This window comes from Emys orbicularis, chromosome 7 (genome assembly GCF_028017835.1).
Source record: "Emys orbicularis isolate rEmyOrb1 chromosome 7, rEmyOrb1.hap1, whole genome shotgun sequence".
Taxonomy (NCBI): Eukaryota; Metazoa; Chordata; order Testudines; family Emydidae; genus Emys; species Emys orbicularis.
Genome location: NC_088689.1, coordinates 34,080,572 through 34,105,753, shown reverse-complemented (window position 1 = coordinate 34,105,753; position 25,182 = coordinate 34,080,572). Strand labels below are relative to the sequence as shown.

The window sequence follows — 25,182 nt, the reverse complement described above, 5'->3', positions numbered from 1 at the left end:
TATAATTACTTTATTATGAAATAGTAAGTAAACAGAAATATGAAAAATTATAAAATACTTTATTCAGTGCGCAACCTGGGCCTGTTTGGCTGAACACAAAGCTGATATTCTGAGCTATTTATAGTCCTTAACATCAGTGGTGGGATTCAAAAATTTTAGTAACCAGTTCCGACATTCAAGCATGGTTTAATATTTTTTCCCCACGGCACACCAGGCAACATCTCGCGGCACACTAGTGTGCCACGGAACAGTGGTTGAAAAACACTGGTCTAGGCGAACCAGGGGCGAAATCCAGACCACCAGATGCTTTTGAACTGACCTCAAAATCTTTTTATTTAGTTATTATATCATAATATATATTATTAATATATAGTATATATATATATATATATATTATATTTAGTTATTATATAGTTATTATTGTTATTTTTTATTATTATTATTTTCTCTGGAGTCTGGACCTTGACTAGACCTTGCCTAAGAAATTTGGACCTTGCCCAAGAAATTTGGACCTTGACAAAAAATAATTGACTACCCCTGCTTTAGAGTAACAATTGTTCCATCAAGGTAGAGGCATTCAGTGTTAATGACTTCTTGATTGTCCTGAAGCAGCTTCCTGATAGGGTTTGTGATGACCAGTCTTTGCTAGCAAATGGCTGATTCAGTACACAGTGAGGGTCACTTTATATACATAGTGTTAATAAAATCAACTAGAATACATAAGTTTTACACAGACAGATTCCCTGAACTCACATATGTGATACCGCCCCTCTCTGAGGTGTGATTATTTCACTGATGATACATAGTGATTCATTTTTGGTGGTGTTCTGCTTAGGTGAGTCTAATTTTTCTTGAGTTTTGGTGTGACAAGCACATTTTCCTGTAGTTGTGTATGAGGCATATGGGAAATTGATCATGTCTTTCATTAGCTGCAGTGTTCCTCAATAACTTGATGTTCTTCATTGGCGAGATTTCCTTTGTGGCCATTCTAATCACAAATATTACAGAAGAGTAAAAGAGGGTGACCTAGAGAAACATTACACAGAACAATAGCGAAAGAAGCCAAATCTATCAACATGACACTCAGGAGCCTGAAGAGACCAGGGCAAAAGCGAAATAAGTGGCAGAAATTGGTGGACAACTTCCACACCTGAAGTGGTGGGAGGATAAATTAAAAAGAAAGATGTATATGTTTGTATAGATGAACCACCACCCTGTTAACTAGTGTTTCTATACCCGGTCCTGGACAACAGGAAAAGGAGAACTGTGTACTCAAAGTGATCCGTATTCTAAGGAAATCAGAACACTATGTTAGACGCATTATGATATTAATGAGAATCCTCATCCCTATCAAATAGATTATCATTTAGCATTGTTTGTCTGCAGCATTAGACCTATCTGTATCTCCAGTGAACAATATGACTTGAATTCTAATCTGAATGTTCAGTTACATTAGACACTTTTTTGTAAACATACATTTCTTTTAACTGAACAAATGTATTACAGTTCCACTATCAGAATAATCTTCTGGTATTTAACAAATGTCTGTTTATAGGTCAGAATCATAAGAGCCTATTAGCTTTGAAACCTCTGCGGTCATACTGATTTACTATTCTTTGCATGAAGACTCAATAGTAAATTAGTGGGGGTTTTCTATCGTATTTTAAATGTTTGCCAAAGTCTTTTTGAGCCTCTACTATAGCTCCATAAGGGGAATCAAACTCTTACTTGTACAGATCCTCAATTCTTAATGTTCCCTCAAAGATGAGGTAATCTGAAGAATCAGTCCTTACTATCTCCCAAAGATATGGTTGCCAACACTCCTGGACTGGCCAGGAGTCTACCGGAATTGGCATCAATCTCCCGGTGACTACTGAAAGCAATCTGGGAGATTTTAATAGGCCACTAAAAGTCCGGTCCCTACTTGCCCTGGCTCCGCGCGGCTCCTGGAAGTGGCCAGTCTGGCTCCTAGGTGCAAGGGCGGCCAGGGGGTCTCTGCGTGCTGCCCCTGCCCCGACTGCCATCTCTGCAGCTCCCATTGGCCGGGAACTATGGCGAATGGGAGCTCGGGGACGGTGCCTGCAGGCAGGGGCAGCACGCAGAGCCACCTGGCTGCTCCTGAGCCTAGGAGCCAGACTGGCCGCTTCCAGGAGCCGCCCGAGGTAAGCGCTGCCTGGCTGGAGCCTGCACCCCAAACCAGACATGCCAAACCCGTGAAAAAAATGCAGAAATTGCGCTTGGTTTTGGCTTAATTGGCTTGTGAGTTGTTTGTTGGCTAGTTTTTGGCTGGTTGTAGCTTGTTGCTTCTTTTTTTTGATCGGCTCCCAGCAAGCAGGGGCAAGGGGGGACAAGGGGCAAGGGAGGGAGAGAGTCAGGGGTGCACAGCAGACCCACCACAGTCCCAGACTGCACGCTGGGGGGGATCTCGTCACATAGAGCGTTGGGGTTCTTAGGGATTGGCTTGTTTGGGCCTTGTTTTGAAATGGGATTAGCTTGATTTTTGGCTTATTGTGAAAGTTGGGGTCCTTATTTACCACATGAAAGTTGGCAACTGTGTCCTGAACCCCCTGCTGCACCCCAGCCCTGAGTCCTTTTCCGCACCTCAACCCCCTGCTCCACTCCCTCCTGCACCCCAACCTCCTGCTCCAGCTTGGAGCCCCATCCTGCACCCCAAACCCCTCATCCATGGCCCCACCCCAGAGCCCACACCCCCTCCTGCACCCTAACCCCTTGTCCCAGCCCTGAGTTCTCCTGCACTCTGAACCCCTTGGCCCCAGCACAGAGCCCCCTCCTGCACCCCAAACCTCTCATCCCCGGCCCCACCCTCCCGGAGCCTGTTCCTGCCTCTGCCAAAGAAGTACTAAGGGATGGTGGGCAAGTCATGTTAAGCAAAATGTTGAGTTGGCCACTAACTCTATATTCCTGTTTCGTGGGTGCCCAACATGAGACACTTATAGCCAGGTTTGTAGAAGTGATAAGCACTCTCAGCTGCCACTGAAGCCAAATGGAGCTGTACTTCGAACATAAAGAGAGCTATAATGTGTCAAGTACCCTAAAAATTTGGACCCTGGGTATTTCAAGTAGGTACCCAAAATTGGAGGACCCTGTTGACAATTTTGAGTTTAATCTGTCTGTGCCTCAGTTCCCACATCTGTAAAATGGGGATAATAATATCACCTAATTTCACAGCATGTTCTGAAGATAAATTTATTGATGTCTGTGAAGTCCTCAGATGTTATAGCAATCAGCAACATAGAAATGGCGAGGAGAAAGTTTAATATTAGTATTTAGTGCACGAGGGAGCTATGTGCTGTAAATAAGGCCTGAGGCCGCACACTGAATGAGGAGACTAAAAAAATATTGAATAACCACCCATTAACTGAATGGATAGGTGTTGGAAAAATATTATATGGTGATGTCATTAAAGGCTGTATCGTGCATACACACAAAGAGGATTGAATTCTTTTAACTTTTTTTGCTTGTAATTATTATTTATATTACAGTAGTGTCTTGAGACCCCAACCGGAGGTTGGTGTTTTACAAATATATAGGAAAAGGCAGTCCCTATCCCAAAGACTTTTTAGTCTAAACAAATGAGTGTGATAGACAAACCGGGATTAGGAGAGGCAACAGTAATACCACCATGTCTTTCATAGACTAGTTGGGTGTGTAATTTGTAGGTACAAAGGTGCTGTGGAGGTTGTTTTTAAAAGTTGTCCCAGCTCCCCACCTTCCTAACCATTATCAGACATCTGTGTTCCATAGTCATCACAACAGATGCCTATGGAACTTGAGGAGGACACAGCAGTGGAGTTATGGATTAGTTTGTGGAAGGTGTTCATGCATGAGGGGTGAGAAGGCACTTGTGGGAGAGTGGGATAATAGAAGCATATCCAAGATACTTCAGATTAAAGATTTTAGAAACATTTTTTTAAAATATCTCAACAAACAGGATTACTCAGGCTCACTAGGGTGAGCGGGACCTACTGTATTCACTCAAACGTTTCTTTAAAATATGGAATTGGGCCTTAATACAGTTTCCTATGCTTATCTACCCAAATGGAAGACATTTCTTAGGCATCACCGAGTATCATATCAGCAGGAGCTGTTTCCTGAGTGTCTGGTATGGGAGGGTTTTGTAATTCAGAGAAGATCACACCTCTTTTGTATGATGTCTTCTTCAACTATTGGCTCTCTCCTTAGGTTAGAGAACAAACTGTTGGAATTAATGATGGTAACAGTTTAGCCCAATAATCAGAAGTGTCACATGACCCCACTGCTGCTATTGTGTTTTTGCTCCTGCTAGACTGGAGTAACTTTTCCCTCCTACCACAGTTGTGTGTGCACTGAGGCTCATGCAAATAAAAATGGCAGCAAATAGACTGTAGAGAATTATATTGTGATGAGTAAGCTGCATGTGCATCCATTAAATATTTTCAGTTTAAATTTTTTTTTGCTGTGTGTGCTATATATATTTTGTGTGTTCTTCTGGTACATTCCTGTTTTAAATCTTTCATCCTTGTCCTTTCCCCCTCCTGCAAATGTGGCATTTCTTTTTATTAGGGTTATTTTCAAGATTTTATATTTCAAAGGTTTTAATTTTCATTAATCATTTTGTTTTTTTCCTTTGCATGTTTCTGGTTATCTTACAAAGATGAGGAGCTGGTGAAAACTCCAGGTAGAAGATAAATTAAGGAATCAGAAGAAACTTGAGTATACCACAAAGAAAACAAGGAAGTATCCCGGAGCAGAATCTAGAGTACAAGTGCTGGTATGAAACTACAAATATTTTTGTTGGACTTTAGGACAGCGTCTATCCTGGAAGAGAAACCTGACCTAATATAGAGCACAGTTTGTAAAACAGTTCTCCTTGGTCAACACTGGCCAGGCAGTGTTGAAACCATTCTTACTGGAAGAACAATATTTAAATATGATTTTGGCTAAAACAGTATTGCTTCTACTGCACATGGGGCCTGTTTCTCTTCAAGCTTGAAGTAATAGGTTGTATAGTGTCTTGATTCCTTATATGTAGCATTACCAGGCCATTACCTTCTAGCACTAGGTTTTGAAATGACGTTGTTAGAAATATTGACTCCGATTATTTATTCAATAGTTGCATAACTTTTTCTGAAACTATTATCAGGCACATTGCCTTTCAAAAATCAGAACATATTGCAATAAATACTCTGCACAATATCAGTTAAAATTTGCTATAATTATGTATTAAATTATAATAAACAGAGAGCATTTTAAAATCATTGCATCTGTTCTTAAGTGAAGATTTAAGCAACTAAGCAGAGAGTTAAACAGCAATATTCATAATCAAATAGGATTATTTAGGACCTGTTGAATTTTGAGTGTTGTTTAAAATTATACAAGGAAGTAGGGAGGGGGACGTATAATACCTTTTACCCCATTCCCCCTCGATGTAAAGCCAAAAGGTAGTTGAATGATTCATTTATAACTGAAGAAGATATTGGCATACCGTGTTAATCTAGATAATCCTACCTCAATTTTACATACCAGAGTCCCTGGTCCCATTATCCCACTGAAATCACTGACAAAATTCCCACTGAATTAAGGGACCAAAGTTTGCCTTGTTATACCAAGGTTGTGAAAAGAAAATACGTGGATTTACATGCTCTACACCTGTGAGCCTGAAATCAGCATGAAAGGGGGGCTTTACCAATGAAATCTGATTTTGTCATAAGTATGTGAGACGACATACCAAGGAAAGTTTAGACTCACTCAAGGGATTTAGTAATGCTACAATTAAAAAAATAACATTTTAATTTTTGTGACTAATTGTTGTTGTTTCCATAACTTGCCCATTTAAAGTCTCAGACTAAATCTTCATATACTTTTACATTTCATGTTGTCTGCCTGGAGTCAGTCACCCCTCCTTTGGAAACTGTTTATTTTTCAGCACTGTTTGGGGGCAGAGGTTAGATCTAGATTGGCGACAAAGCTTCCTTTGGTGGTTTCATATATTTGCTTTCTTTTTTTAATCTTCCTAATACATCTTCATAGTGTAACATTGCATGGCCTCTTGACATACTGCAAATTGTCTAGGTCCATACACCTATGCCTTTAAATAAGAACACTTATGTAGTGTCTACTGATCAAAACTGAAGTTATGCTCTTACTATTAGATGCCAAGCAGAATTCTAGCTGTGGCATTTTGTACCAGCTGAAGTCTATTAATGGCATGCAGGGCAAAACAGCTTAAAAGGGCTCTACAACAATAGTCTAAACAAGATGACACAAAGGTTTGAATAAAGACCTATGCGTCAGCAGAAATGAGGTGGAGATGTAATCTGGCAATATTCCTAAGGCAATATAATGGAGATTTCCATACAACAAACATTTCATTCAAATGTTAGACGAGTCTCCAGCTGAACTGCTAAATTGCAGATCCTGGGGAAAAAAGCATTATAAAAGGAGATGGAGAGAAAAGACAGAATTAAGAGGTGAGTGATTTTTAGCTAGTGTTTATATCCCACAAACCCATGTTTTCTTGCATTAAGTTGTAAGAAATATCTAAATATGCCTGGACACTATTTAGGCATTCACAACAGAGATAGCAAGTAGAATATGGGGACAAATTTAATGTAATTGTGTTCCCAGTATATAAATTAAATTCAACACCATGGTGATAGATCAGTTCACCTAATAGTAGTATATACATCAAGGCACCTGGAACAGCATAGTGGAACTTTTGTTATAATATATGTAATAGAAGAGCAGACATCATTATGAGATACAAACTGATTGTTAAGAGGAAATAGGAGCCTAATTTACTACAGCACCATGTTCCAAAGAGAGTTAGGTATGATAGATGCACTATCATTATAGTCAGAGCCTCAAAAATGTCCCTCTTATTTCAGGAGGGGCTGAAAATATTGAAAAGGCAATATGCTCAGCCTCTGGTTGTGGGGACAGGAATTTAAATTGCTCAGCAATAATCCCTCTGACCATTTTGGGAGTAGCAAGGACAGGCCCAGAAACTGTATGGCACTGCATACATATGTGCAAAGGGACAGAATAAAGGCAGAACACATTCAGCCTTGACTGAGTGCTTAATTAAGTGCAACCTTGACACACAGTGCTTTGCATTAATTTACCTATAATTCTCTTGAATCCTGATTATCTTAATCCAGGAAAAGTGAAGCACAAATACCTGTGTATAGAGAAAGCTGTGTTGTGTTGTTGGACAACAGAGACAAAAGTTTCAAGACTGATATCTGCTGTGGGTTATCCAAATTTTTTAAAAAAAGACTTATCTAAACAAATCAAAGTTACCTTAAATTTAGCTTTAAATTATCTTTCCTCTCATTTTATGAGTTGAATAAATAATACCCAATGAGTTAGAAGCAAAAGATTGTCCATATCTAAATCAGCACCAGGTACTGCCTTCATATAATCTATTAGTCTCAATGTGACTTTAAGATTACAAAATAGGTATTTTTTGTTGTATATGAAACTTATCTGACATTTTGGCTGGATGTAAAATTGTTGCCTCCAATTTATACTATATATTGTGATTAGTAGATTAAATCTGTCCCAACTGATTTTTCATTCTAAAAAAAAAAAAAAAAAAAACATGTAAAAGAAGAATGGTGTTTTACAATATCAGTTGTACCAATTGATAATATTTGATAAAAAGAAGGCACATAAGTTACAAAACATTTTTCAAAGAAAAACCCCAAGAGTTCTTCTGGAAAGTTAGTTTTAATTTTTTTTTTTTTAAAGAATGTCATGCTTCAGTGGACTCCTAGCATGTATTTGAGCCTAAAGTGCTAGATCCAAGATCTAGGAAAAATAAATATCTTGTGGCTGTATATGACAGTTTTCTAAAGGCGGTGCAAATATGTATTCTCAGTAGAAGTAGAATTATCAGGTGTGTCTGAGTTCTTGGAAGACAGTTTTCAGAAAGGAGATAAAGTCCCCTCCTTTTCTTTTTTACACAGCCTCAGAATTTTAATGTTTCAGAACCTGATCAAGTTCTATTCTCCAGTAAATCAATGAACCTGATTCTCAGTAGATACATTATAAGCCACCTCTGTGCTCCCTGCATTCTAGGGCTGTGCAAGAAACTGCCTGGCCCCTAATGTAGAGCAGCCTCAGGAGTTCTATAAATGATGCTGTGCTTTCCATGACCATCAGTGGCTATCAGACAAAGAATAGCTATCCTGCAGTGTACTCCAGCCACATCTTCAACACACCCATGATCCACCCCTAAATCAGGGGGCTGATGTAGAGTCCTTACGCTAGCTTTATATCAGCTAAGAAGGCATCCTGCATAGAGGATATTCTCAGGGGAGCATTGTCTGTTTTGGCTGTAGGGTTTTGGGGGGTGGGGTGCAGGGATGAGGTTGTTCTTTGGGAGTCAGATTTTGTTTTATTTTTGTTGCTTTAATATACATGTTGCTATGTAGTTGCTAGAGAAGGCAATGTATAATAAGTGACCCTACTTCAGAAATTCTTCGCTATTATAATCTAATCAGTTGCATTATTCAGAAGTGTGTGATTTGTCTGGAGAAGTTTCAAAGAGTTTACAAAAAAAACGAGGAGTCCTTGTGCTGATCCAGACTAACTCGGCTACCACTGAAAAGAGTTTACAGTACATGAGATTAAAAGAATCAGTAAAATGCAACCAAACTAAAATATCCACCAGGGAATGGGGGTAATAACCTTGTGGACATTGTTAGTGCTTTCTAATAAACTGTACAGGACTCATGCTGTGGGGATAAATAGGTTAGAACTATCCAAGATGGAGAGATACTCTCAACAGATAAAGTATTGGGTGTGCATCATGATTTAGTATTAGAGGTTTATGCCCATTCAAGAATGTTGATATATCTTGTGATTAAGAGGGTATGATGTTGCTGTAATTTGATAGTGGATACTTTTGCAACCACCGTAGTTATAGAGAACATGATGAGTGGGGGATGGTGTTTGCAGGTGCCATTGCACAGTGGTTAGGGAGTTAGGCTCTACTCTTTCCCCTAGACCACCCTCACACCTGGTGTTAGTCTATCTTTTATTGTGGGTTGACTCAACCCTCCAGTCAGGTTACAACTCAGTCCTCTCTCCCTCCTGTCTGACAGGGTTTCCAGGGAGATATGGGGTGTGGCTGTTGACACCGCTCACCTCACAAGTGTCAAATCCCAGCCAGGGTTTGCAAAAGGTATTAATCCTTTCCTTCTTTTTGTACCTCCAGGGGTGAGTCTAAAAGGTGAGGGGTTTTGTGCCTTTCTTAATGAGGTGGAGAGTTGGCAATGGAGTCCAGGCCCTCCCACTTCACTGAAGTCCAACACAGGGCCTCTAAGTAAGGCTGCGTGTCTGTCACGGAAGTCACAGATTCCGTGACTTTCGTGACCTCTGTGACTTGTGCAGCAGCTGGTGTTGCTCAGGGGCTGCCCAAGCTGGGCAGCTCCTGGGCCAGCAGCAGCAGTTTGGGTGTGTGGGAGGGGGCTAGGAGCAGAGGGTTCGGGGCTCTCCAGCTCCCACCGGCATGTCCCTGCAGCTCCTAGGTGGAGAGGCCAGGGGACTCTGCGCACAGCCTGTGCCCACAGGCCCCGCCCCCGCAGCTCCCATTGGCTGTGGTTCCCGGCCAATGGGAGCTGTGGAGCTGGCGCTTGTGGCAGGGGCAGCACACATGGAGCCCCCCTGGCCTTCCCTCCCCCAGGAGCTGCGGGGACACACAGAGCCAGGTAGGTCAGCCCCACCAACACCCCCAGCACCAGCAGGGGTCCCGGGCCATGTGCTGCCCACCTTCCCCGTAGCACCAGCAGGTCCCCGGGCCACGCGCCACCGCCCAGCCCCCACGGGGATCCTGGGCTGTGCGCCACTTCCTGTCCACACACACCCCAGCACCAGCGGGGGTCCTGGCCCGCCCCCCCCCCCCAGCACCCACAGAGCTCCTGGACCACCTTCCCCCCCAGAACACCCATGGTCTCCCCTGCCCAAGTTTTAGTTAGGGGTATATAGTAAAAGTGATGGACAGGTCACGGGCCGTGAATTTTTTGTTTACTCCCGTGATCTGTCCATGACTTTTACTAAAAATACCCGTGACTAAAATGTAGCCTTACCTATAAGCATTACCAAATGTCCAGCACCCAGGAGTGCCTTAAGGCTGCCTCCTTGGGCCACTTCCTACCACCCACTCTCTTGTCAAAGGCTTTCAGTCTGTCACTAAGTAATAAGAGAAAAGGTACCAATTGCACATTCTGCCCCTCTGGGATCATTAGGCAGGCCCCCACGCCACCAGAGATGGTTTCTGCAGCATCTTTCTTCAGGCACTCCCAAGGCAGGTCCTTCTTCCTGACTTGTCAGGCCATTTCTGAGCTGACTGGCTCCCTTTTAAGCTCCACCTCTAGCTGGTGCATGCTCTGCAGGTGCAACTGGTCAGAGTTGCTCTTTAACCTCTTCAATTCTAGTGCAGGGTTTATACACCCCATCACAAGGCCACAGTGCAAAGTGATCTCTAATTTTCTGTTTCATTCTTTTCTATTGGTAGGTAAGTTTAACATGTTGAGCAAAGGCTCTGGGGTTTACAGTATTACTATAAGTAATTTGGTTTAGCTTCGAGCAAAGCAATTATATTTGTGTGGGTTTTGTTTAAAGATGTGCTGTTTGCAAAAGCTGTAGCCATTATGATGAAAATCTCACGTTAGCAATTATCTGGTCTTTGGGACACATTATATCTCTGTGTATATCACAATGCTACTATATGATTCTAAATGTGACTTCTACAGGCAGCTTCTCCAGTAACACTAATCAGTGAGATAGTTGAAGCATTTATGCATCAGCTAAATGTATAGTAAAAGTAGCCTGTTCCTTTTTTACATTAGAATTATAGTAGTAATTTCAAGCCAGTACAACAAATCTTGGGGAGAGTTTTTTAAAGAGAAATGAGATCTGAAAGATTACATGTGGCATTTCTCTACAGTGAAACTGAAAGTATTTTTGACCTGAATTCTCTTATCAGCATTGCAAGTTACTGACAATGTTGTTCTGGGAATACAGCTCATGGTGGCTACTGTTATTTTTGTTGACTTGGGATCTGAAGAAATATAAGCTGTCAAATGTTCCTCATATGCACATGAAGACATGTCATGCCATAAGAATATTAGAAACTTGTGTGAAAACTTCATTCTTTTCTTATCTATGCCCACATGCTAATAGTAAAATGAGTCACCCACTTAACTGCAAAACAGAGAATTTGCTTTGATGCTCAAAAAGTTTCTACGTCCTTGAGAAAAAAGTCAGAGTAGGTGGTGTTCAAATTATAGAGCCAAATCATCCCCTCCTTGGGAAAAACCCATAGAGGGGAATGGAAATTCTGCAAGTTGAAACTCAGAGTTCCTGAATGATCGTTCTGTTTGTACTGTGGTGGACAAATCCAGCCCTTGCTATCAGAGAGTGTAGCCTCCAAAAGACATTCAGAAATGGGGGAATGCTCCCGGAGCCTACTGTGAAAACTCCAGGGGTGAGAGGCAAAAGAGAAGTAGCACACCCTAGTATCCCTTGGTCTCCTGACAGTACAAGCCCCTTTTCAGAGCAGTTTCAGTGTGCGCATGGCATTTGTATGTAAGCTAAGGTTGATGTTAGCATTTTCAATTCAATATGCATTACATTCTCACAGGGAATGATGGTGTGGAAAGTTACCCTGCCATCCCTGCCTCTGTACAAACAGGTTGCATCTACCTGTGGAGCTAGGGGTGTGATTCCCGGCTGGAGGAGACATACCTAGGTGTCATCACGCTAGCGTGCTAAAAAATAGAATGTAGCTGTGGCAATATGAGCAGCAGGACAGGCTAGCTGCCCCAAGTACGTGTCCATCAGCAATCATAGGCACATTGTCAGGGTGGCTAACCTGCCCCTCCACTTACGCTACCATGGCTGCATACTATTTTTAGCACAGTAGTTTGATGAGAGCTAGCATGGGTATGTCTCTTTGGGATGGGAACCATACCCCTAGCTTCAAGTTTAGAAATACCCATAGAGGAGGCTTCTGCAAGTTTCATGAGCAAGGTCATGAAGTGTATTGTATACAGTGTATTTTCCCTTATTCCATTGGCTTTGGCCAGTACTTGTGCATTTTTCCACCCCTCTGCACATGAGATAGGACTGGTTCATTCCCACTCATAGTTTGTGCATGTACTTCTAACCATTATTCCAAAGTGTGGTAATGAAGAGATGTCCTCCTTAAACATACCTGCTCCCAGAGTTTACCTATGTGTTTGCGTAAATCTATCTGTTTACCACTGTTTTAATTTGTCCCAGAGCATTTTCTTTGTTGTTTAAAAATACAAAATGAGACAATATTTCTGCTTCAACCACTGTTTATGTTATTAAAAACATTGTTTGGAAATAAGCAGGCTAATGCATTTTTATTTCCTTTTTAATAATGCATGTTTAGCTATGAAGCAATCTATCAGTACTGCATGCATAGTACCCAATAACTGGATCATCACACCACCAGCATAAATAGATTAATTACATCGTAGAGGCATAAAAATAACTAGTGTCTGGAAGTTGTAGAGGCTGTGTATGGAATTAGACTGTGTAAACAGCCTTGCTCATGTTCATTATGTGTTTACGTTAATAAGAAAGAAAAATAGTGTTGAGTTTGCAGTCTATGGGCTTGATTCTGCACTGTCTTGCACCTAGTGTGCAAAGTGAATGTAAAATGCTACTAATTCAAAATGATAGTGATTCAGTTCCATTTTGCACAGGTATAAATGACTGCACAAGGTTCAAGGCACTGGAGAATCAGGGTCTTTGTCATCAACTGTAGCAGTTTCTCAGGGCTGTTTTCCTTGACTTCTTCTGAGACCAGAGAGAGATTTGGGATTTGACTTTAAATTGTTAAAACTTCTGTTCTAAAAGTGGCAATGAATAGTCTCTGAAAATAATCAAGGATTGAGTGTTTTATTTATTTATGTGATTATTTATGTGAAATTTGGGACACTCAGGTGCAGTGTTTTCTAGTGATGCAGAGATTGTCTAGTTTAGGTCAGGAGCTAAATGAATTTAGAGAGAAAGAATGGTATTGTGCTAAAGGTACTGGACAGGGATTCAAGAGCTGGGTTTCATTCCTAGAGTAGTATAAACCCTCATAACTCCTGGTAGAAAATTCTGATGCCCTTGTGGGAATTACTTAATCTTTCTATACCCATCTATGAAAGGGGGGTTAATAATACTTCCCTTTCCCACACTTGCCTGTCTAATCTATTTAGTTTGTAAGCTCATCGGGGCAAGGACTGTCTCTTAGTAGGCTTATGTACAGTGCCTAGTGCAGTGGGGACCTAGCTCAGATGGAGCCTCCATACACTATTTTTAATACACATAACAATTAATAATCTGGAGCCTGTTCCTGCTCCCACTGAAATCAAAGTTTATAGCTTTCCTGTGGGTAACTTTCTCCCTTTTTACAGAAAAGGAAACAAAGATTTGCTTCAAACTACATGCATATGGTCAAGTTCATATAGTTTTAAAAACTAATTTTTTTGTATGCAACATCAGTGACCGCTTGGTTGAGTCATAGCGACTTTATTAAATAGTATAGCATTATAGTATGAAAACTGTTCCTTTCTTTCAGCTAATTTTTAGGATTGTACAGGTAATGTCTAGTAGTGTCCCAAACCCTATGCGTCTGACGAAGTGGGCATTCACCCACGAAAGCTTATGCTCCAATACATCTGTTAGTCTTTAAGGTGCCACAGGACTCTTGGTTGCTTTTTACAGATGCAGACTAACACGGCTACCCCTCTGATACCAAACCATATGGTTTTCCATTCAGGGCTAGGTTGTATCCCATGCTGCCGACCCATATCACAAGTAGCACAGATGGGAGAGCAGTCCCCACAGGGTCTCTACACCCCCTGCACATATGGGCAGGAAGAGGGCGGATTGCCAGTGCCACCTGTCCCCACCCAAATACGTGCAGGCCAGGCCAGCTGCACCATTGTAACAGGAGACATATGCCACACCAGGAATTAGGGGCTGGAGCAGGCTTACATCCACCCCTGTGGAGCAGGAGGAAATCATGAGGCAAATGATGACTCTGAGTGTCACAATCTGTTTCCTGTTCTGCTCCTGAGACATCACAGTTACATGCTGACCACTATATAGGGATTGTGGCAAAGGCACAATTGACCCCATAGGATATGTCTATGCTGCAGCTGGGAGCAAGCCTCCCAGCCCAGGTAGACAGACGTGCACTAGCAGGGCTCAAGCTAGCAGGCTAAAAATAGCAGTGTGGCTGTAATGGCTCGGGCAGCAGCTTGAGTTCTTAAGCCCACCTAGCCCCTTGGGTCTGAACTCGGGTGACTAGCCTGAGTCTCCCCCAGAGCCACAGTGTTCACACTGCTATTTTTAAAAAGAACAGGAGTACTTGTGGCACCTTAGAGACTAACACCTCCCTGCGCCCAGCTTTCTACCCTCCCGAACCTTCTTTGGCGTGAGGACCGTGCACTCTCTGCCTCACAGTCCTGCCTGCCCCACGCCCCCCTGCCAGAGCGAGAGCCCAGCATTCAATTCCCCAGCCCAGGCGCAGGATGGACTCATGAAGGCAAAGCAGGCGACATGCTCCCATTGCCCTGCTACAACTGCACTTGGCCCGCTGCTGCATGCCAGGGACTGGAGAGGAGAGTGCCCATTTCACCTTGCGGCTCTTTGAATCCTACCCCGCCCGCCGCCCCCCGGCCAAACCCAGATTGCACCCTCTCCCCCCTCCACACCCAAACCTGGTCTGCTTCCCTTCCCCTCCCCAGTCAAACCCAATCCCCCACTGACTGAACCCAATCTGTTTCCCTTCCCCACCTAACCCGATACTCCACTGACTCAACCCGGTCTGCTTCCCTTCTGCTCCCCAGCCAAACCCAATCCCCCACTAACCAAACCCAGTCTGCTTCCCTTCCCTATCAAACCCAATTCCCGGCCAAACTCGAACCATCACTGTCACTGACCGAACCCGGTCTGCTCCCCTTGCACTCCCCAGCCAAACCCGATCCTCCCACTGACCGAACCCAGTCTGCTTCCCTTCCCCATCAAACCCAATCCCCCAGTATGACGGAGTGTCCGCCATTCTAATTTTATAAAAACAACAAGGAGTCCAGTGGCACCTTAAAGACTAACAGATTTATTTAGGCATAAGCTTTCCTGGGTAAAAACCCACTTCTTCAGATGTATGGATTGAAAGTTACAGATGCAGGCATTATATAATGACACGTGAAGAGAAGGGAGTTCCCTCACAAGTGAAGAACCAGTGTTGACAGGGCCAATTCAATCAGGGTGGATGTAGTCCACTCCCAATAATAGATGAGGAGGTGTCAATTCCAGGAGAGGCAAAGCTGCTTCTGTAATGAGCCAGCCACTCCCAGTCCCTATTCAAGCCCAAATTAATGGTGTTAAATTTGCAAATGAATTTTAGTTCTGCTGTTTCTCTTTGAAGTCTGTTTCTGAAGTTTTTTTGTTCAAGAATAGTGACTTTTAAATCTGTAATAGAATGACCAGGGAGATTGAAGTGTTCACCTACTGGTTTTTGTACGTTACAATTCCTGATGTCCGATTTGTGTCCATTTATTCTTTTACGTAGGGACTGTCTGGTTTGGCCAATGTACCTGGCAGAGGGGCATTGCTGGCACATGATGGCATATATCACATTAGTAGACGTGCAGATGAATGAGCCCTTGATGGTGTGGCTGATGTAGTTGGGTCCTCTGATAGTGTCGCCAGAGTAGATCTGGGGACAGAGTAGGCAAAGAGGTTTGCTACAGGGATTGGTTTCTGGGTTAGTGTTTCTGTGGTGTGGTGTGTAGTTGCTGGCGGACTCCTTGTTATTTTTGTGGATAAAGACTAACAGGGCTACCCCCTGATACTTGACACCATGCAAAGCTCTAATTTGATTAATAACAATAATTGGATATTATAAAGGTAGAATAAAATGTAGTAGATTTTGATATGAAAGAATGAAGGAAGGAAGTGACAGTGTATTATGTATAATGTATGTGATTTATTTTAAGATCCATGCTATGTTGTGCAAAGTGAAAACAATAACAATGTCAACACTGTCAGGTTATTCATTTATTTTTATTAAATATGTAGACTAAATAATGAAATTAATAATTTTCAGGCCAAATGTGTATTAATTCTAATGCACAATGCCATATTATGCAGTATTCATTTTTGAAAGTTTATAATAAGTGATGCTCCGGGGGGTGGAGGTGGGGGTGGGGCGGAAGGTGGAAGTTTCGCCTAGGACGCAAAATATCCTTGCACCGGCCCTGCACATGTGAGTAATCCACTGAAGTTAATGGGAGTATTCACATGCATCATAAGCATGTGTGTAAGTTTTTACAGAATCAGGGCTTATGTATTGTATATGTGACAGTTCTTGGGGTACCTAGGACTGTGAGCTATCTAGGTATCCCCCTGCCTCCAGCTTGAGGAAGACTTGCTTGTGCTAAGCTGCGTTTCAGCTCCCTAACACTACTAGGCAATGCTAGCCCTTGCTTTGCTTTGTAGGTTAACAATAAGTACACTCCAGTCCCTGAGCCCTTCTGAAGCAGCCCCTGTAGTGTCCAGCCCATTCTCCGCTGAACACCCCCAGAAATACTCGGTTGGCTATCCCCAAGGGAACTGTATATGCAAAAGCTTGTATGATTTAGCTCAGGATCAGCACCTTGCTTAATATCACAGCACTTAGATATATGTATAGTGAAAACAAGGATACATTTATTACCAGAGATTCAAGAAATAGTGAGTAAGAATAATGGTAACAAAGGGTTATATAGAAAATAAAATCATAACATGCTTTCTAGAGACTAAACTTAACGGACTAGTCTGCTGTCTAAAGAAGTCTTATCTCATCCAACGTCTTCTGCAGCATTTCCAACCGAGGCTGGTTGTGATCCCATTGTCATGAATGTAAACACACTGCCTGTTTACTTCCTAGGTGCAGGATAAAGGATTGTCTGATTTGCCTTCTGTTTATATCCCCAAAGTTCATTGTCTGTACTCAGAGGCAGTATAACCCCTCATCACTTGTTCTTCCTGTGTGTTCTTACCTGTTGACTTCACAGCTCTCTTGACTTTGTATGTAAATGGCTAGCCATTGTGTTATCTTACAATGCTTAATTTACATCTCAACAGGGAGACTGGTGAATAAATATTTCTTGTCTGACAGAAAACCTGTTTGTCTACCCTGCCTTGATATAGACTTCTAAAATGTATTTTCGGTATATATACACATAACTCCTTACCTAATCTCTGTACATACATTTCACAATGAAATTAATGACCGGTGTGCTCCAGCTTTCATTTAAGACCTCACATGACATTCTTTGACCCAGAATGTACATACCAGAATCAGGACATTCCTGTATCCCGCTTGCCAGGTGGCATTAAGGAGTTCCTATATCAGAGTAGATAAGCATCACTTACATGCCACTGAAATATATGTATCTCTTCCGTAGAACATGGCAGCTTTTCTGCACTTAGTGCTATACAACAGTTTTTAGCAAGGGAAATGAGGATTATTTTTTCCAAATAAAATACAGGAAATTGAGGCAGTAGAATGTAATTACTAGAGCTGTCGATTAATAGCCGTTAACTCATGTAGTTAAAAAAATTAGTTGTGATTAATCGCCATTTTAATCACATTGTTAAACAATAGAATACCAATTGAAATTTATTAAATATTTTGGATGTTTTTCTACATTTTCAAATATATTGATTTCAATTACAACACAAAATACAAATACTGTTCATTCTATATTATTATTTTATTACAAATATTTTCACTGTAAAAATGATAAAAGAAACAGTATTTTTCAGTTCACCTCATACAAGTACTGTAGTGCAATCTCTTCATCATGAAAGTGCAACTTACAAATGTAGATTTTTTTTGTTACATAACTGAACTCAAAAACAAAACAACGCAAAACTTTAGAGCCTACAAGTCCACTCAGTCCGACTTCTCATTCAGCCAATTGCTAAGACAAACAAGTTTGTTTTCATTGACAGGAGATAATGCTGCCCACTTTTTATTTACAGTGTTACTAGAAAGTGAGAACCGGGGTTCATGTGGGACTTTTGTAGCTGGCATTGACTTGTCAGATATGCTAAACATTTGTATGCCCCTTCATGCTTCGGCCACCATTCCAGAGGACATGCTTCCATACTGATGACGCTCGTTAAAAAAATAATGTGTTAATTAAATTTGTGATTGAACTCCTTGAGGGAGAATTGTATGTCTCCGGCTCTATTTTACCCGCATTCTGCCATATATTTCATGTTATAGTAGTCTCGGATGATGACTCAGCACATGTTATTCGTTTTAAGAACAGTTTCGCTGCAGATTTGACAAAATGCAAAGGTATCAATATGAGATTTCTAAAGATAGTTACAGCACATGACCCAAGGTTTAAGAATCTGAAGTGCCTTCCAAAATCTGAGAGGGATGAGGAGTGGAGCATGCTTTCAGAAGTTTTAAAAGAGCAACACTCTGATGTGGAAACTACAGAACTTAAACCACCAAAAAAGAAAATCAACCTTTTGCTGGTGGTATCTGACTCAGATGATGAAAACGAACATGCGTTGGTCCGCACTGCTTTGTATTGTTATCGAGCAGAACCTGTCATCAGCATGGACACATGTCCTCTGGAATGGTGGTTGAAGCATGAAGGGACATATGAATCTTTAGCGCATCTGACATGTAAATATCTTGCAACACTGGCTACAACAGTGCAATGAGAATACCTGTCTCACTTTCTTGTTCACAATGTCACCTGAAGCAACATTCTCTCCTGCAAATGTAAACAAACTTGTTTGTCTGAGCGATTGACTGAACAAGAAATAGGACTGAGTGGACTTGTAGGCTCTAAAGTTTTACATTGTTTTATTTTTGAATGCAGTTTTTTTTGTACATAATTCTACATTTGTAAGTTCAACTTTCATAATAAAGAGATTACATTATCGTACTTGTATTCGGTGAATTGAAAAATACTATTTCTTTTTTTACAGTGCAAATAATTGTAATAAAAAATAAATATAAAGTTAGCACTGTACACTATGTATTCCGAGTTATAATTGAAATCAATATATTTGAAAATGTAGAAAACGTGCAAAATATTGAAATAAATATTATTCTATTATTGTTTAACAGTGCAATTAATCACAATTTTTTTAAATTGCGTGATTAATCGTGATTAATTTTTTTAATCACTTGACAGCCCTAGTAATTACCCAACTTGAGCTATAATCAGGACTTCATTTAGAAAAGTGTCATCAGATCTTTAATAACCACAACAAGCAAGAGTCTCAGTTTTACATCCTATCCAAAAGATGGAACCTCCAGCAATACTGTGGCCTGTAGCACTATAATGAGGCATTGGTTCAGTACAGACGCAGAAGGAAGAGTACCACCTTTTGAAGTATTTTCCTTAAACTAAGCAATGTAGGTTACTATTTTTGTTATCAGAGTGGACAAATTTGCAACCTGAGGAGATATGGCTGGAAAAATTAGTTATTTGCGACTCTAAGGACAAGTCTACAGTACAGTGCTACATCGGCGCACCTGCACTGATGCAGCTGCGCTGCTGTAGCGCATCTGGTGAAGACGCGCTATGCCGAGGGGAGAGCACTCTTCCGTCAGTATAATTACACCACCTTGGCAAGAAGCATGAGGTATGTTGGCCGGAGAGCATCTCCGGCCAACATAGCACCAGTGTGGACAGCGTGAAACTTGCATCGCTCGGGGAGGGGGGAGCTTTTTCACACCCCTGAGCGACATAGGTTAGATTGTCTAAACTGGTAGTGTAGACTTGCCCTAAGAGTTTGAGTTTCTTAGTTCTGTGACCATGAAATAAAATTAAAAACACTAGTTATTATACTTGAGAATCTGGTTTTCTAAATCCAATTCTTGGAAAATTCACACAGATGATAATAAAGATGATATTATGATAGTTGATAGTATGAAATCTTTAGATGGAATTTTATGATTCTATTACAGATACAGGGTTAAAGCCAAAAACCAGGCCTGTCAGTTTTTAGGCCAAAGTGACTTCCCAACTGGCATACCATGCCAAGTTATGGGCGGTGAGTGATTGCTCACTTGAGAATAGTTTTCTGGCTAGAATCCTGAGCCTGCCTGCCTCCTCTAACTGTGTTATTCAGATAGGAAATCAATTAAAAACATCAATTTTGCTTAGTTTTATTCCATTAAGATATTGAATAAAATCATTAATATGTTTCAAGATATGCTTCCAGTAAAATGTTATTCAGAATAACTCACATTTGTTAATAATAACTGTTATAAGAGTCCAGAGCATTGAAAGGCCTTCACATTTCAGCCAAGAGTCTTAGACAAATATGGAGAGAATGTTTTTTCTAACTCTCAATGGGCCAAGTTCTGCTATGACTTTTATTCCATGTGATCCCATGGATTTCAGTGGGCTCACGCAAGGTATAAGTTTGTACAGAATTTTACTCAATATCTCTGCCAAATTGTTAATCAAAGGGGTGACACACGAACATCAAGCTAGGGTCAGAGTATCTTGATCTTCCCCTTCTTTTCTCTCTGTTCAACCAGGGAACACACTATCTATTTCAGTAAGTTCAGAGATATCTATATTAGACTTAAATTTTGGGCAATGAAGTCTACTGTTTTAATACGCAGATGAAAGGACATTCCCATGAATGAGAGTCTTCCCACACAGTGCAAATAAATTGAAGACTCTCCAATGTTATATGATTAAATGTAGGTTTTAGTCTGATTCAATACACACACATTTTAGATTTCTGAGAGTTGGAAGACCAGCTCCTATTGAAAGTCAGTGGGAGTTGGACACTTAATTCTCTTGCTACAATGATCAATACCCCTCCCACAACAACTTTTCAAGATCCATGGGCCTATCACAACATGTGGTGTACCTCATCCAATGCATCATATGCCCACACAACAACCATGTACGTGAAACCTGCTCTCAAATGAACTCTCTCAGAAAAACGGTAAAAGATAAAATCACCCTATTACCCACAGGTGAACACTTATCACAGTATGATCATTCATTATCTGACCTATTAGTCATTGTCCTCAAAGGAAACCTTCAGAAGACAAGCATGGGGACATGTTTGCTAGACATGCATGGTCTCAACAGAGATACTGGTTTTGTGGCTCATTACAACAATTTGTGACCTACTAACCCTCCTTTGTCCTACAACTGCAAATTTACCACTTCATTTTAAGTGGCTTCTTACAACATGTGTTAACAAGTCTGGCCTTATGGGTGGGCCATGTGGTCAAGAGGCAAGGATTCTAGGGTATGAGTCTGTGGAAGGGAATTCAGGATAAAGGGGAGGGAGAAGCAGCAGGGGCTGGGGATGATGGGGGTTTGTGAGGAGCCCAAGCAGGGGTTGGGTGATGGAGGGTGTGTGGGGAGATCGTGGCGGCCAGGGGTGCTAAAATACAAGTGTGACGAGTTCGGTCGCAGAGACCCCCTTGGGACTGCCACCTGATGTGCTGAGACTACCTCTGAGCCCGTTTTCCCTGCCAGCTTGGGACTTCAGTACTCTGTCTTGCTGAGCCAAACATGCTAGCCTGTTGCAAACACAGACCCCGGTCTGAACCACGTCCCCCAGAAGCTGCAGATTTAACTGAAAACAACTTAAAAAGTGCTCCTGTCTCTAGCACGCAGGCTTCCAGCTCCCAATGGGATCCAAACCCCAAATAAATCCGTTTTACTCTGTATAAAGCTTATATAGGGTAAACTCATAAATTGCCCGCCCTCTATAACACTGACAGAGAGATATGCACAGCTATTTGCTCCCCCAGGGATTAATTACTTACTCTGGTTTAATTTATAAGCAAAAGTGATTTTATTAAATATAGAAAGTAGGATCTAAGTGGTTCCAAGTAATAACAGACAGAACAAAGTAAGTTACCAAGCAAAATGAAACAAAATACGCAAGTCTAAGCCTAATACATTAAGAAACTGATTAAAGATAAAATCTCATCCTCAGAGATGTTCCAGTAAGCTTCTTTCACAGATGACTCCTTCCTAGTCTGGGCCCAATCCTTTCCCCTTGGTACAGTCCTTGTTCCAGCTTAGGTGGTAGCTAGGGGATTTCTCAGGACTGCAGCCCCTTTGTTCTGTTCCACCCCCTTATATAGCTTTGGCTCAAGGCGGGAATCTTTTGTCTCTCTGGGTCCACACACTTCCTTCTAAGTGGAAAAGCACCAGGTTTAAGATGGATTCCAGTACCAGGTGACATGGTCAACATGTCCTGGAAGACCCCAAGCCTTCATTCTTCCTGGCCTGACTCACAGGAAGGCTTGCAAGTAAACAGAGCCATTTACAACCAATTGTCCTAGTTGATGGGAGCCATCAAGATTCCAAACCACCATTAATGGCCCACACTTTGCAAAATTACAATAGGACCTCCGAGGTATATTTCATATTTCTAGTTTCAGATACAAGAATGATACATTTATACAAATTGGAGGACCACACTCAGTAGCTTGTAAGCTTTGTAATGATACCTTACAAGAGACCTTTTGCATGAAGCACATTCCAGTTACATTATATTCACACTCATTAGCATATTTTCATAAATCATATGGAGTACAACGTCACAACAAGTTCTACCAGGGTGCCATTTTCCACATGGCTAGCCCTGTCTTAACCGCTTATGCTTAACAATCTGTTCCACCTTGTACTCAGCTAAAACACTCTGCTTATCTTTTCGAGACCAGAAGAAGAGCTCTGGGTAGCTCAAAAGCTTGTCTCTTCCAGCAACCAAAGTTGATCTAATAAAAGAAATTACCTCACCCTCCTTGTCTCAATTTGACATTTACTTTGTGTGATCGACACCTACTCCTTGCATTGCTGGAGTCCTGTGGTACACCAGTCCTCTCTAAATGTCTGATGTGTGCTCTAATTATCACAAGCTTGGAGCCAGTACTCCAGGCACTCCAAGCATTAGGCACTATGCCCTAGATCTGGGGTGGGCAAACTACGGCCCACAGGCCAGATTCGTCCAGCCAGCCATTTTAATCCTGCCCTCGAGCTCCTGCTGGGGAACGGGGTCTGGGGCTTGACCCGCTCCAGCCGGGAAGAAGGGTCAGGGGCTGCTCCACACAGCTTCCAGAAGCAGTGGCATGGCCCCCCTCTGGTGCTCCAGCTGGAGAGCAGGGTCGGGGGCTGCTCCACGCGGCTCCCGGAAGCAGCAGCATAGCCCCCCTCCGGCTCCTACATATAGGGGCAGCCAGGGCTCTCCGTGTGTGCGGCCAATGGGAGCTGTGGGGGCGGTGCCTGTTGACAGGGCAGCGTGCAGACCGCCTGGCCGCGCCTCTGTGTAGGAGTGGGAGAAGGGCATGCTGCTGCTTCTGTGAACTGCTTAAGATAAGCGCCACCCCGAGCCTACATCCCTGAGCCTCCCCCCGTGCCCCAACCATCTGCCCCAGCCCTGATTCCCCTCCTGCCCTCCGAAACCCTTGGTCCCAGCCCAGAGCACCCTCCTGCACCGCAAACTCCTCATCCCCAGCCCCACCCCAGAGCCCGCACCCCCAGCCAGAGCCCTCACCCCCTCTCGCACCCCAACCCCAATTTTGTGAGCATTCATGGCCTGCCATACAATTTCTATTTCCAGATGTGGCCCTCGGGCCAAAAAGTTTGCCCACCCCTGCCCTAGATTTTTAAGTATCTAGGCATCACTGTGCTCAGTGTTGCAATGCCAAACTAATATAGGAGCCTACATCTCCATTTCACTTCTAAGTACCTAAATTCCCTTTGAAATTGAGTGCAGCAATACCTTGAAAAAGCTGAGCCTATGGCTCTAACAGCTGGTATCTCCCAATGTACACTCCACTACTTGCCTCCCACACCACTGTCCTCAGGACCCCCAGACATCCTACCTCTGTGACCCACTCCTCACCAACTGCCCTTCCAGTCACTCTGGAACATCTTCTGAGTAGGAGGGAAAGAATAGAAGCAAATTCACCCTTAAGGGATTCATCACACTGCCTTCTGCTGACATAACACTGCTCAGCTGATTCATCCTATCTCCTCTTTGCAGAGGATGGTATACGTCCCGCTATTGCTTCAAGATTACACTTACATAGAATGTAGAAACAATCCTACTTTGGGAGGGGATGGGTTAATGATCTAATAGGGTATTTTCCATTTCTGATCTGAATGTTTCAGACAAGTCTGATAGTAGTAATTTTATTTGGATCCATATGTACACTTTAATATCCATGCTTCAAGGCCTGAATAGTGCCCTCCTTTGACTGCAAATAATTCAGGTATTTGTATCCTATAATTCAAATAGGATAACTGCCAGAGTGCCATATAAATGTATAAAGAGTACGTTTTTGACTAATGAAAATGAATAGGAGTCCTTTTTATGATAAAACCTCGCCCTCCTCTCAAAAACATTTATTTGCCAAAGGTATCACTGTATTCAGGCTAGCACCTTAGATTTCACTATGCATTCATAGCATACAAAATAAGAGTGAGCATGTGAGAGAAATTCCACCCTCTAATGAACTGAGTTAAGTAACTGCTAGTACTTGCCAACAGATAGGCACCTTGTATAGAGCTCAAAAGTGATGTGAAAGGATTCCCATACCAAAGCCCTTTTGGTGACCCTTTCTCGGGAATATGAGGGAGAAGGAAATATTAGATCTATTCCCACACTTTTCCATCAAATCAGAGATAGAAAAGCCCCAAGTGAAAGATAAAGTCTTCAATAGTATAAATTTGAATAAAATAATTTTTTTTACATAGTAGTTAATGTAACCATTCCCTTGGAAAGTAAAGAAAATGACAATGTATGATCCCAAGATAATGACAACAAAAGCTGTTAGTTTACTTATATTTAGGGAAAAATATTGTAACCATAATTCGGGAACCTAGCATCAGAAACAAAAGTAAAGTAAGTGCTAGACGAGGTTATATTTAGCATATTTTAATTTTCATCTGTGAAAAGATGCAGTAATTTTTAAATCTTGAATATTTGTTTTAAAGTTAGTACTGTCACCACAGAGCAATGATTATTTCCTAATTATTACTTCCTATTCGGTTCTATTTCTGATGGAAGTAAGTATAGTGACGACTCTTAAACAGGATTCTGACTGCTCAGACAAAACACAGTTTTCCAAACGTAGTT

General features: G+C 41.9%; 1 protein-coding gene across 1 annotated transcript in view; it reads left to right on the top strand.

Moving 5' to 3' along the window:
- The first annotated feature begins 4,671 nt into the window (after positions 1-4,671).
- Positions 4,672-25,182, top strand: part of PCGF5 (polycomb group ring finger 5) — a 73,722-nt gene continuing 53,211 nt past the window's right edge. Inside the window, exon 1 of the mRNA XM_065407424.1 lies at positions 4,672-4,771. The gene's annotated coding sequence lies outside the window, so the exon portion shown is untranslated. The remainder of the gene's footprint in view (positions 4,772-25,182) is intronic.